The 15,678-nt window shown below is 45.4% G+C and overlaps 1 protein-coding gene across 9 annotated transcripts in view; it reads left to right on the top strand.

Annotated features, from left to right (window-relative positions):
* LOC143781284 (uncharacterized) overlaps positions 1 to 15,678 on the top strand; it is a 142,732-nt gene that overhangs the window by 78,051 nt on the left and 49,003 nt on the right. The gene's annotated exons all lie outside the window — the stretch shown is intronic.

Here is a 15,678-nt window from a genome sequence, read left to right as displayed (position 1 = left end):
ATGTCACTGGGCAATATACCACGTGGCTGGGCAATATACTACGTGACTGGGCAATATACTACGGAACTGGGCAATATACTACTTGGCTGGGCAATATACTATGTGGCTCTGTGCTGTATACTACGTCACTGTGCAATATACTACGTCACTGTGCAATATACTACGTCACTGTGCAATATACTACGGAACTGGGCTATATACTACGTCACTGGGCAATATACTACGTGACTGTGCAATATACTACGTCACTGTGCAATATACTACGTCACTGTGCAATATACTACGTCACTGTGCAATATACTACGTCACTGTGCAATATACTACGTCACTGTGCAATATACTACGGAACTGGGCTATATACTACGTCACTGGGCTATATACTACGTGACTGGGCAATATACTACGTCACTGTGCAATATACCATGTGGCTGGGCAATATACTACGTGACTGGGCAATATACTACGGAACTGGGCAATATACTACTTGGCTGGGCAATATACTATGTCACTGGGCAATATACTACGTGGCTGCGCAATATACTATGTGGCTCTGTGCTGTATACTACGTCACTGTGCAATATACTACGTCACTGTGCAATATACTACGTCACTGTGCAATATACTACGTCACTGTGCAATATACTACGGAACTGGGCTATATACTACGTCACTGGGCAATATACTACGTGACTGGGCAATATACTACGTCACTGTGCAATATACTACGTCACTGTGCAATATACTACGTCACTGTGCAATATACTACGTCACTGTGCAATATACTACGTCACTGTGCAATATACTACGGAACTGGGCTATATACTACGTCACTGGGCTATATACTACGTGACTGGGCAATATACTACGTCACTGTGCAATATACTACGTCACTGTGCAATATACTACGTCACTGTGCAATATACTACGGAACTGGGCTATATACTACGTCACTGGGCTATATACTACGTGACTGGGCAATATACTACGTGACTGGGCAATATACTACGTGACTGGGCAATATACTACGTCACTGGGCAATATACTACGTGACTGGGCAATATACTACGTCACTGTGCAATATACTACGTCACTGTGCAATATACTACGTCACTGGGCTATATACTACGTGACTGGGCAATATACTACGTGACTGGGCAATATACTACGTGACTGGGCAATATACTACGTCACTGGGCAATATACTACGTGACTGGGCAATATACTACGTCACTGTGCAATATAGTACGTCACTGGGCTATATACTACGTCACTGGGCAATATACTACGTCACTGTGCAATATACTACGTGACTGGGCAATATACTACGTGACTGGGCAATATACTACGTCACTGTGCAATATACTACGTCACTGGGCTATATACTACGTCACTGGGCAATATACTACGTCACTGTGCAATATACTACGTGACTGGGCAATATACTACGTGACTGGGCAATATACTACGTCACTGTGCAATATACTACGTGACTGGGCTATATACTACGTGACTGGGCAATATACTACGTCACTGGGCAATATACTACGTGGCTGGGCAATATACTATGTCACTGGGCAATATACTACGTCACTGGGCAATATACTAGGTGACTGGGCAATATACTACGTGACTGGGCAATATACTACGTCACTGTGCAATATACTACGTCACTGTGCAATATACTACGTCACTGTGCAATATACTACGTCACTGTGCAATATACTACGGAACTGGGCTATATACTACGTCACTGGGCAATATACTACGTCACTGTGCAATATACTACGTGACTGGGCAATATACTACGTGACTGGGCAATATACTACGTCACTGGGCTATATACTACGTGACTGGGCAATATACTACGTCACTGGGCAATATACTACGTGGCTGGGCAATATACTATGTCACTGGGCAATATACTACGTCACTGGGCAATATACTAGGTGACTGGGCAATATACTACGTGACTGGGCAATATACTACGTCACTGTGCAATATACTACGTCACTGTGCAATATACTACGTCACTGTGCAATATACTACGGAACTGGGCAATATACTACGTCACTGGGCAATATACTATGTCACTGGGCAATATACTACGTGGCTGCGCAATATACTATGTGGCTCTGTGCTGTATACTACGTCACTGTGCAATATACTACGTAACTGGGCAATATACTACGTCACTGTGCAATATACTACGTCACTGTGCAATATACTACGGAACTGGGCAATATACTACGTGGCTGCGCAATATACTATGTGGCTCTGTGCTGTATACTACGTCACTGTGCAATATACTACGTCACTGGGCAATATACTACGTCACTGGGCAATATACTACATCACTGTGCAATATACTACGTCACTGTGCAATATACTACGGAACTGGGCAATATACTACGTGGCTGCGCAATATACTATGTGGCTCTGTGCTGTATACTACGTCACTGTGCAATATACTACGTCACTGTGCAATATACTACGTCACTGTGCAATATACTACGTCACTGTGCAATATACTACGTCACTGTGCAATATACTACGTGGCTGGGCAATATACTATGTCACTGGGCAATATACTACGTCACTGGGCAATATACTACGTCACTGGGCAATATACTACGTCACTGGGCAATATACTACGTCACTGGGCAATATACTACGTCACTGGACAATATACCACGTGACTGGGCAATATACTATGGAACTGGGCTATATACTTCGTGACTAGGCAATATACCACGTGGCTGGGCAATATACTACGTCACTGTGCAATATACTACGGAACTGGGCTATATACTACGTGACTGGGCAATATACTACGTGGCTGCGCAATATACTACGTGGCTGCGCAATATACTACGTGACTGGGCAATATACTACGTGACTGGGCAATATACTACGTGGCTGGGCAATATACTACGTGACTGGGCAATATACTACGTGACTGGGCAATATACTACGTGGCTGGGCAATATACTACGTGACTGGGCAATATACTACGTGACTGGGCAATATACTACGTGACTGGGCAATATACTACGTGGCTGGGCAATATACTACGTGGCTTGGCAATATACTACGTGGCTGGGCAATATACTACGTGGCTGGGCAATATACTACGTGGCTGCGCAATATACTACGTAGCTGGGCAATATACTTCGTGGCTGTGCAATATACTACTTAGCTGGGCAATATACTACGTGGCTGCGCAATATACTACATAGCTGGGCAATATACTTCATGGCTGTGCAATATACTACTTAGCTGGGCAATATACTTCGTGGCTGGGCAATATACTACGTGACTGGGCAATATACTACGTGGCTGCGCAATATACTACGTAGCTGGGCAATATACTACGTGACTGGGCAATATACTACGTGACTGGGCAATATACTACGTGACTGGGCAATATACTACGTGACTGGGCAATATACTACGTGGCTGGGCTATATACTACGTGGCTGGGCAGTATACTACGTGGCTGGGCAATATACTACGTGGCTGGGCAATATACTACGTGGGTGTTAAAGGAGCCCATGAACGAGCCGACCCTGGCGACAACGCACATCAAGATGAATACCGGCTGCTACTGTGACTGGGCGCTCTGCTCTGTGACAGGCCATGTGTTGAAGTCACATAGCAGTTTTGATAAGCCTCCTGCAGCCTTTGATAGGCCGGCGACCTTTCAATGTTACTGCTATGTGACGTCAGCGCGCGGTGTTGTGAACTATAGTTCTTGGCTCCCTCTTGTGGTCATTAGCGGTATGGCACCTGGAGTGTCATTCCCCAGGCTGGCACTCACCTGGTTCGTTTGGCCTGGGTGTGCCTATATAAACTTCCTGGATACTCTGTATTGTGCCTGGATTCGTTGTTATCAGACCATGTCTGTTTTCTCCTGTCTCCTGGTCTCCTGATTTTGCAAGGTAAGCTAAGTCCTGCTTTCTTATTTTTGTGCATTTGAATTTTCCTTATTTTGTTCCAGCTTTGTTTAAAATGTGATTCCTGATTTTGCTGGAAGCTCTAGGGGGGCTGTTATTCTCCCCCCACACCGTTAGTCGGTGCGGGGGTTCTTGGATATTCAGCGTGGATATTTTGTAGGGTTTTTTGCTGACCGTATAAGTCATCTTTCTATTTTCTGCTATTAGTCAGTGGGCCTCTCTTTGCTAAATCTAGTTCATTCTTACGTTTGTCATTTCTTCTTACCTCACCGTTATTATTTGTGGGGGGCTTGTATTTAACTTTGGGGTCTTTTCTCTTGAGGCAAGAGAGGTCTTATTTTCTCTGAAAGGGTTAGTTAGTTCTCCGGCTGGCGCGAGACGTCTAGAATCAACGTAGGTACGTTCCCCGGCTGCTGCTAGTTGTGTCTGCTAGGATCAGGTATACGATCAGCCTAGTTACCACTTCCCTATGAGCTGGTTTTTTGTGTTTGCAGACTTAGCTGGTACTCCTGAGATCCTCTGCCATTAGGATCATAACAGCGCGGCCTGTCACAGAGCAGAGCGCCCTGTCACAGCTGCAGTCAGCAGCCATTGTAACGACCACGCTGAATATGAAGCCAAAAGAGGATGCTGGGGAGCGCAAGAAGGTGAGAAGAATCCCCCCTCTGTAGTTGGGCAAGGTAGTGACCATAGGGATGGACATAGGGGCCCAGGGAGGGTACATTAAATAAAGGGGCCCAGGATGAGGACATTATTACTGGAAGTGCTAACCTCTGAACCGTGCTGCTCTAATATGTCATATTATTCGGTCACTATGTGGTGGTAATATGTGATCTGGTCATGGTGTGGCGGTATTTGTCCCTTGTATGTGGTATTATTCAGTCACTATGTGGTCTGGTCATGGTGTGGTGGTATTTCTTCCTGTATGTGGTATTATTGGTCTTGGTATAGTGGATTGTGTTGTGTATGGTGGTCATTTGTTCTCTCTGATATTAACTAGGAGAAGATTCTTTATTTCCATTAGGGTACCGTTACACAAAATGATTTACCAACGATCACGACCAGCGATACGACCTGGCCGTGATCGTTGGTAAATCGTTGTGTGGTTGCTGGAGAGCTGTCACACAGACAGCTCTCCAGCGACCAACGAACGCGAGGTCCCCGGGTAACCAGGGTAAACATCGGGTTACTAAGCGGCGGCCCTGCGCTTAGTAACCCGATGTTTACCCTGGTTACAAGCGAACGCATCGTTGGATCGGTGTCACACACACCGATCCAGCGATGACAGCGGGAGATCCAGCGACGAAAGAAAGTTCCAAACGATCTGCTACGACGTACGATTCTCAGCAGGGTCCCTGATCGCTGCTGCGTGTCAGACACAGCAATATCGTATGGATATCGCTGGAACGTCATGGATCGTGCCGTCGTAGCGACCAAAGTGCCACTGTGAGACGGTACCCTTAGAGTTTTAATGCTTTGTACACAGTGGCGGAGATGCACTTAGAGGGGTTTCCTGTGGAAAAAAGTAATCACCTCTCCACAGGATAAGTGATAACATATTGATTGGTGGGGGTCTGACTGCTTGGACCCATTCAGCAAAATGTGTAACTTTTTATCTCCATTAGACTGGAGTGACATGTCCGACTAGATCACTTATCCATTCATTCCCTCAGTGGCTGCACTTGTTTTTTTCTGGAAGCCCCAAAGAGAATGAATGGAGCTGTGGTCAGAAATCCCACCTGCCGCTGCATTTTAAAATAGGGATAAAAGTGTCCTGTCAGGGATAAAACTTCCCCATTCTTCCGATCGGTGCAGTTTCTAATGGTCGGACCTAAGCGATCACCTATCCTGTGGAGCCCATGGATCAGTGATAACTTGTTTTAACCAAGAACCCCATTAATGTAAACTACCGTAATTATACATCCCAGTTATTGGGGTACACGGTAGATGTGCAGCAGCCGCCGGTGTTTTACAGCCGATGCTCCACTATAATGACAGATATATGCATATAGCTGTAGGGTGGGCCCCTAGAGTCCATTCCCCTGGTGGGCCCCAGACACCCCAGTCCGACGCTGGGTGGGGTACACACAGTACAGGGGCGTATATACAATGAGGGTCCGGCCATCTTGAGGGAGAGGGGATGGATAAAGGCCGCATGAGCTGCTCTCCAGCCAGTACTTGTGGTGATGTTGAGAGTGGTGGAGTTTGATGGAGAATTATGATCAGAGAGATAGTGAATGGCTCCATCTTAGGGACTGTGATAGGCCGCTCTAAACAGGTGTGATTTTAGGAAGCACCGTAAGATGTGGAGAGGGAGATGTCAGGTTTAGGGAGGATGGTAGACGGCGGGAGCAGAAGAAGTTCAGTTTTGGAGAGGTTGAGTTTCAGATAGAGAGCGGACATGATGTTGGAGACTGCGGACAGACAGTCAGTGGTGTTCTGTAGTACAGCGGGGGTAAGGTCAGGGGATGAAGTGTATAGTTGTGTGTCATCAGCATAAAGATGGTACTGAAAGCAGCGTCGGACTGGAGCACCTTGGGCCCACCAGAGAAAATCATTCTTGGGGCCCACTATGTAGCTACATAGAAATAGATACAAGACCACCAATTGTGCGGTAAAAAGCGCTAATATCAGGGTATAATATAAGGTAGTACATGTCTTAATTATGGAGCAAGGGTTGGGGTAGCTCCCTCTCAGAATATAATTTAGCCCCCTCACAGAATATAACTTAGCCCCCTCATAAAATATAACACAGTCCCCTCTCATAGAATATAATGCAGCACCCCACAAAATATAATGCAACCCCCTCAGGTATAACGCAGTCCCCACCATAGGATATAATGTAGCACCCTCATAGGGTATAATGCAGCCCCCACCATAGGATATAATGTAGCACCCTCATAGGGTATAATGCAGCCCCCTCATATAGTATAATGCAGCCACCACAGAATATAATGTAGTCAACTGAGATAATGCAGCCCCACCACAGAATATAATGCAGCCCCCCATAGAGTATACTGTAGCCCCCTCACATAGTATGATGTAGCCCCCCATAATATAATGTAGTCCCTAAGAATAATGCAGTCCCCCCACAGAATATAATGTAGCCCCCTCATAAAGTATAATGCAGCCCCCTCATATAGTATAATGCAGCCACCACAGAATATAATGTAGTCAACTGAGATAATGCAGCCCCACCACAGAATATAATGCAGCCCCCCATAGAGTATACTGTATACTGTAGCCCCCTCACATAGTATGATGTAGCCCCCCATAATATAATGTAGTCCCTAAGAATAATGCAGTCCCCCCACAGAATATAATGTAGCCCCCTCATAAAGTATAATGCAGCCCCTCTCCACCCCCATCATTGTCCTCATCACCACCTCCATCATTGCCTCCCCCCACCACCATCATTGCCCATTTCATCACCTCCATCACTGCCTCCCACCACCACCATTGCCCATCACCTCCATCATTGCCTTCCCCTACCACCATCATTGCCTCCCCACCACCATCCTTGCCCATCACCTCCATCATTGCCCATCACCTCCATCATTGCCCATGTCATCACCTCCATCACTGACTCCCACCACCACCATTGCCCATCACCTCCATCATTGCCCATTTCATCACCTCCATCACTGCCTTCCACCATTGCCCATCACCTCCATCATTGCCTCTCCCCCACCACCATCATTGCCTCCCACCACCACTGCCCATTTCATCACCTCCATCATTGCCTCCCCCACCACTATCATTGCCCATCACCTCCATCATTGCCTCCCCTCTCCCTCATTGCCCATCACCTCCATCATTCCCTCCCTCGCCATGATTGCCCATCACCTCCATCATTCTCCCCCACCATCACTGCCCATCACCTCTATCATTACCTCCCCACCATCATTGCCTCCCCTCACCCTCATTGACCATCACCTCCATCATTCCCTCACTCACCATGATTGCCCATCACCTCCATCATTGTCTCCCCCACCATCACTGCCCATCACTCCCATCATTGCCTCCCCTCACCTCCATCATTGCCTCCCCACCACCACCATCATTGCCCATCACCTCCATCATTGTGTCCCCCCACCAATATCATTGTCCTTCACCACACACACACACACAGCTCACCGCAGCTCATCACACACACACACACACACACACACACACACACACACTCTCTCTCTCGCTCTCTCTCTCTCGCACTCTCGCTCTCACGCACTCTCTCACTCACACACACACAGGCACGCAGCACAGCTCACCTCCCCGCAGCAGCAGCTCATTCCAGCAGCCTCTTCCTCGCTGGATTCCTGGAAGCTTTCTGACTGAGACAGCAGCACGCTGGATGATGACGTCATCCAGCTGGGCTGTCTCAGACAGGAAGCAGGACGCCGGGAGGTGAGCTGCTCTGGGAGTCTGTGTGCCTGCGTGGGTGCGGTGTGTGTGTGTGCGGTACTTTGTGAGTGTGTGTGTGTGCGGTGCGGTGGTGCGGCTTTACATGCGGGCAGTGTTAGCTGCACCCTGCGGCTAACGCTGCCCGCTATTAAAGAGAAATGGTATTCATGCTTCTACACGCCCATAGGGGCATGGGGAAGCGTGAATATTCATTTGGCTTTAGCAGCGGGGACAGGATTCTGTCTCCAGCTGCTGCTACTGGCACAGGGCGGGCCCCCTTGACTCAGGGGCCCTATAGCCACTGGCAAGGGGCCCCTGGAGCAGTGGGGGCCCTAGGCAGCTGCTGGCCAGTATGCCAGCAGGTGTCAGTGCCTGGGCCCACCGGAGAATCCTCCGGTTCTCCGGTGGCCAGTCCGAGCCTGACTGAAAGCCAAATCTGCTGATGGTCTGTCCAATTAAGGCCGTGTAGAGCGAGAAGAGAAGGGGCCAAGAACTGAACCCTGACCCCTATGGACCCCCAAACACATAGGCACATGTTCTATATGGGGAGAGAAGTGGTGGGAAGCCTTCTCTAGTGCCGCTTATCTCCGGGGAAAGCAGGAGATGGAGAGTTGTGTCCGGAGACGTCAGACGAAGAAGCCAGATTATAAAGAGGAAAATCACGCCAGGAATTGTCCCCGAGACCCCGACAGATGTCCCCTCACCGATGTATGGGGGCAACACATATCAAGATCCTTATAAATAGCCGCACCTGTCACTGCCAGAGCCTATATATATATATATATATATATATATATATATATATATATATATATATATATATATATATATATATATATATATATACACACACACACACACACACACACACACACACACACACACACACACACACACACACACACACAGTACATGACTTATTTATTCAGGACTTCTTACATGTAGCAGATTATTGAATTGTCCACCAAAAGGAATCATTGCAAAATCCAGAACATGTGAAGTAGATGTACAATGATCATTCATTAGTCCCTGGTCAGGTCATTAGGTTATTTGAGGTTTTACCACCGTTTCCCTTCATGGAAGCTTCGTGTCAGCTGCTTTCTTCATGCATGTCAGTGTCCATGACTCAACAAGGCAGGAGCACAGGTCAGCTCCTGAATGTAGACCCCCCTGGGTGGCGACAGATGAGAGCCCCCTCTGTCTGTCACATGGTATATGTACAGTGTATTGCGAAAGTTTTCGGCCCCCTGGAACTTTTCAACCTTTTCCCACATATCATGCTTCAAACATAAAGATACCAAATGGAAATTTTTGGTGAAGTTGTGAAGTTGAACGAAATTTGTTTATTTTAAATTTTTGGGAAATTAACTTATTAACTTAATACTTTGTTGCACCGCCTTTTGCTGAGATTACAAGTCCCTTGGGGTATGTCGCTATCATTTTTGTACATCGAGAGACTGAAATTCTCGCCCGTTCTTCCTTGGCAAACAGCTCGAGCTCAGTGAGGTTTGATGGAGATCGTTTGTGAACAGCAGTTTTCAGCTCTTTCCACAGATTCTCGATTGGATTGAGGTCAGGACTCTGACTTGGCCATTCTAACACCTGGATACGTTTATTTGTGAACCATTCCATTGTAGATTTTGCTTTATGTTTGGGATAATTGTCTTGTTGGAAAACAAATCTCCATCCCAGTCTCAGGTCTTTTGCAGACTCCAACAGGTTTTCTTCAAGAATGGTCCTGTATTTGGCTCCATCCATCTTCCCATCAATTTTAACCATCGTCCCTGTCCCTGCTGAAGAAAAGCAGGCCCAAACCATGATGCTGCCACCACCATGTTTGACTGTGGGGATGGTGTGTTCAGGGTGATGAGCTGTGTTGCCTTTACGCCAAACATATCGTTTGGCATTGTTGCCAAAAAGTTCTATTTTGGTTTCATCTGACCAGAGCACCTTCTTCCACATGTTTGGTGTCTCCCAGGTGGCTTGTTGCAAAGTTTAAAGGACACTTTTTATGGATATCGTTGAGAAATGGCTTTCTTCTTGCCACTCTTCCATAAAGGCCAGATTTGTGCAGTGTACGACTGATTGTTGTCCTATGGACAGACTGTCCCACCTCAGCTGTAGATCTCTGCAGTTCATCCAGAGTGATCATGGGCCTCTTGGCTGCATCTCTGATCAGTCTTCTCCATGTGTGAGATGAAAGTTTAGAGGGACGGCCGGGTCTTGGTAGATTCGCAGTGGTATGATGCTCCTTCCATTTCAATATGATCACTTGGACAGTGCTCCTTGGGATGTTTAAAGTTTTGGAAATCATTTTGTATCCTAATCCGGCTTTAAACTTCTCCACAACAGTATCACGGACCTGCCTGTTGTGTTCCTTGGTCTTCATGATGCTCTCTGTGCTTCACACAGAACCCTGAGACTATCACAGAGCAGGTGCATTTATACGGAGACTTGATTACACACCGGTGGATTATATTTATCATCATTAGGCATTTAGGACAACATTGGATCATTCAGAGATCCACAATGAACTTCTGCACTGAAAGGAAAGGGGTTGAATAATATTGCACGCCCCACTTTTCAGTTTTTGAATTGCCACAAAAATTTAAAATAACCAATAAATTTTGTTCAACTTCACAATTGTGTTCTACTTGTTGATTCTTCACAAAAAAATTACATTTGGTATCTTTATGTTTGAAGCATGAAATGTGGGAAAAGGTTGAAAAGTCCAGGGAGCTGAATACTTTCGCAAGGCACTGTATAGATATATAAGTCTATAGCACCTGTTTCTATACATGGCGCTACCATCCTCCCTGAGTTTACAGAAATAGCACATGTAATGTCAGCAAACCTCCCATTATGGTGATGCAATGTCCCAGTACTGAGCTGGGATTGGATATTAATCATTTGATTTCACTAATGTTTCGCTCACACGGCCATAAATTCTGTCCTGCCAGAGAATCGGACTGATTGTGCAGATGTCACTCAGATCAGACTCTGATCCGAGCGTCTCCTCAGTGTGATCCGAGCGTCTCCTCAGTGTGATCCGAGCGTCTCCTCGGTGTGATCCGAGCGTCTCCTCGGTGTGATCCGAGCGTCTCCTCGGTGTGATCCGAGCGTCTCCTCGGTGTGATCCGAGCGTCGCCTTAGGATAAACAGGTGCGTCTGGCAAAATTAAAATATCATCAAAAAGTTAATTTATTTCAGTTCTTCAATACAAAAAGTGAAAAAGCATATATTCTGTAGAGTTATTACAACTATAGCGATCTATTTTATGAGTGAGGTGACACTATACTACATGTGATGTCAGTGTCCTACATGTGAGGTGACACTATACTACATGTGATGTCAGTGTCCTACATGTGAGGTGACACTATACTACATGTGATGTCGGTGTCCTACATGTGAGGTGACACTATACTACATGTGATGTCAGCGTCCTACATGTGAGGTGACATTATACTACATGTGATGTCAGTGTCCTACATGTGAGGTGACACTATACTACATGTGATGTCAGCGTCCTACATGTGAGGTGACACTATACTACATGTGATGTCAGTGTCCTACATGTGAGGTGACATTATACTACATGTGATGTCAGTGTCCTACATGTGAGGTGACACTATACTACATGTGATGTCAGCGTCCTACATGTGAGGTGACACTATACTACATGTGATGTCGGTGTCCTACATGTGAGGTGACATTATACTACATGTGATGTCTGTGTCCTACATGTGAGGTGACACTATACTACATGTGATGTCGGTGTCCTACATGTGAGGTGACACTATACTACATGTGATGTCAGCGTCCTACATGTGAGGTGACATTATACTACATGTGATGTCAGCGTCCTACATGTGAGGTGACACTATACTACATGTGATGTCAGTGTCCTACATGTGAGGTGACATTATACTACATGTGATGTCAGTGTCCTACATTGTGAGGTGACACTATACTACATGTGATGTCAGTGTCCTACATGTGAGGTGACACTATACTACATGTGATGTCAGTGTCCTACATGTGAGGTGACATTATACTACATGTGATGTCAGTGTCCTACATGTGAGGTGACACTATACTACATGTGATGTCAGCGTCCTACATGTGAGGTGACACTATACTACATGTGATGTCAGCGTCCTACATGTGAGGTGACACTATACTACATGTGATGTCGGTGTCCTACATGTGAGGTGACATTATACTACATGTGATGTCTGTGTCCTACATGTGAGGTGACACTATACTACATGTGATGTCAGTGTCCTACATGTGAGGTGACACTATACTACATGTGATGTCAGTGTCCTACATGTGAGGTGACACTATACTACATGTGATGTCAGTGTCCTACATGTGAGGTGACATTATACTACATGTGATGTCAGTGTCCTACATGTGAGGTGACACTATACTACATGTGATGTCAGCGTCCTACATGTGAGGTGACACTATACTACATGTGATGTCAGTGTCCTACATGTGAGGTGACACTATACTACATGTGATGTCAGTGTCCTACATGTGAGGTGACACTATACTACATGTGATGTCAGTGTCCTACATGTGAGGTGACACTATACTACATGTGATGTCAGTGTCCTACATGTGAGGTGACATTATACTACATGTGATGTCAGTGTCCTACATGTGAGGTGATACTATACTACATGTGATGTCAGTGTCCTACATGTGAGGTGACACTATACTACATGTGATGTGTCCTACATGTGAGGTGACATTATACTACATGTGATGTCAGTGTCCTACATGTGAGGTGACACTATACTACATGTGATGTCTGTGTCCTACATGTGAGGTGACACTATACTACATGTGATGTCGGTGTCCTACATGTGAGGTGATACTATACTACATGTGATGTCGGTGTCCTACATGTGAGGTGACATTATACTACATGTGATGTCAGTGTCCTACATGTGAGGTGACATTATACTACATGTGATGTCAGTGTCCTACATGTGAGGTGACACTATACTACATGTGATGTCAGTGTCCTACATGTGAGGTGACACTATACTACATGTGATGTCAGTGTCCTACATGTGAGGTGACATTATACTACATGTGATGCCAGTGTCCTACATGTGAGGTGACATTATACTACATGTGATGTCAGTGTCCTACATGTGAGGTGACACTATACTACATGTGATGTCAGTGTCCTACATGTGAGGTGACACTATACTACATGTGATGTCAGTGTCCTACATGTGAGGTGACACTATACTACATGTGATGTCAGTGTCCTACATGTGAGGTGACATTATACTACATGTGATGTCAGTGTCCTACATGTGAGGTGACATTATACTACATGTGATGTCAGTGTCCTACATGTGAGGTGACATTATACTACATGTGATGTCAGTGTCCTACATGTGAGGTGACACTATACTACATGTGATGTCAGTGTCCTACATGTGAGGTGACACTATACTACATGTGATGTCAGTGTCCTACATGTGAGGTGACATTATACTACATGTGATGTCAGTGTCCTACATGTGAGGTGACACTATACTACATGTGATGTCAGTGTCCTACATGTGAGGTGACATTATACTACATGTGATGTCAGTGTCCTACATGTGAGGTGACATTATACTACATGTGATGTCAGTGTCCTACATGTGAGGTGACATTATACTACATGTGATGTCAGTGTCCTACATGTGAGGTGACACTATACTACATGTGATGTCAGTGTCCTACATGTGAGGTGACATTATACTACATGTGATGTCAGTGTCCTACATGTGAGGTGACACTATACTACATGTGATGTCAGTGTCCTACATGTGAGGTGACACTATACTACATGTGATGTCAGTGTCCTACATGTGAGGTGACACTATACTACATGTGATGTCAGTGTCCTACATGTGAGGTGACATTATACTACATGTGATGTCAGTGTCCTACATGTGAGGTGACACTATACTACATGTGATGTCAGTGTCCTACATGTGAGGTGATACTATACTACATGTGATGTCAGTGTCCTACATGTGAGGTGACATTATACTACATGTGATGTCAGTGTCCTACATGTGAGGTGACACTATACTACATGTGATGTCAGTGTCCTACATGTGAGGTGACACTATACTACATGTGATGTCAGTGTCCTACATGTGAGGTGACACTATACTACATGTGATGTCAGTGTCCTACATGTGAGGTGACACTATACTACATGTGATGTCAGTGTCCTACATGTGAGGTGACACTATACTACATGTGATGTCAGTGTCCTACATGTGAGGTGACACTATACTACATGTGATGTCAGTGTCCTACATGTGAGGTGACATTATACTACATGTGATGTCAGTGTCCTACATGTGAGGTGACACTATACTACATGTGATGTCAGTGTCCTACATGTGAGGTGACATTATACTACATGTGATGTCAGTGTCCTACATGTGAGGTGACACTATACTACATGTGATGTCTGTGTCCTACATGTGAGGTGACACTATACTACATGTGATGTCAGCGTCCTACATGTGAGGTGACACTATACTACATGTGATGTCAGTGTCCTACATGTGAGGTGACACTATACTACATGTGATGTCAGTGTCCTACATGTGAGGTGACATTATACTACATGTGATGTCAGTGTCCTACATGTGAGGTGACATTATACTACATGTGATGTCGGTGTCCTACATGTGAGGTGACATTATACTACATGTGATGTCGGTGTCCTACATGTGAGGTGACATTATACTACATGTGATGTCGGTGTCCTACATGTGAGGTGACATTATACTACATGTGATGTCAGTGTCCTACATGTGAGGTGACACTATACTACATGTGATGTCAGTGTCCTACATGTGAGGTGACATTATACTACATGTGATGTCAGCGTCCTACATGTGAGGTGACATTATACTACATGTGATGTCAGTGTTCTACATGTGAGGTGACATTATACTACATGTGATGTCGGTGTCCTACATGTGAGGTGACACTATACTACATGTGATGTCAGTGTCCTACATGTGAGGTAACACTATACTACATGTGATGTCAGTGTCCTACATGTGAGGTGACATTATACTACATGTGATGTCAGTGTCCTACATGTGAGGTGACACTATACTACATGTGAGGTGACATTATACTACATGTGATGTCAGTGTCCTACATGTGAGGTGACATTATACTACATGTGATGTCAGTGTCCTACATGTGAGGTGACATTATACTACATGTGATGTCAGTGTCCTACATGTGAGGTGACATTATACTACATGTGATGCCAGTG

The sequence above is a fragment of the Ranitomeya variabilis genome, chromosome 6 (genome assembly GCF_051348905.1).
Source record: "Ranitomeya variabilis isolate aRanVar5 chromosome 6, aRanVar5.hap1, whole genome shotgun sequence".
Taxonomy (NCBI): Eukaryota; Metazoa; Chordata; class Amphibia; order Anura; family Dendrobatidae; genus Ranitomeya; species Ranitomeya variabilis.
This window is presented reverse-complemented; position numbering and strand designations above follow the sequence as displayed.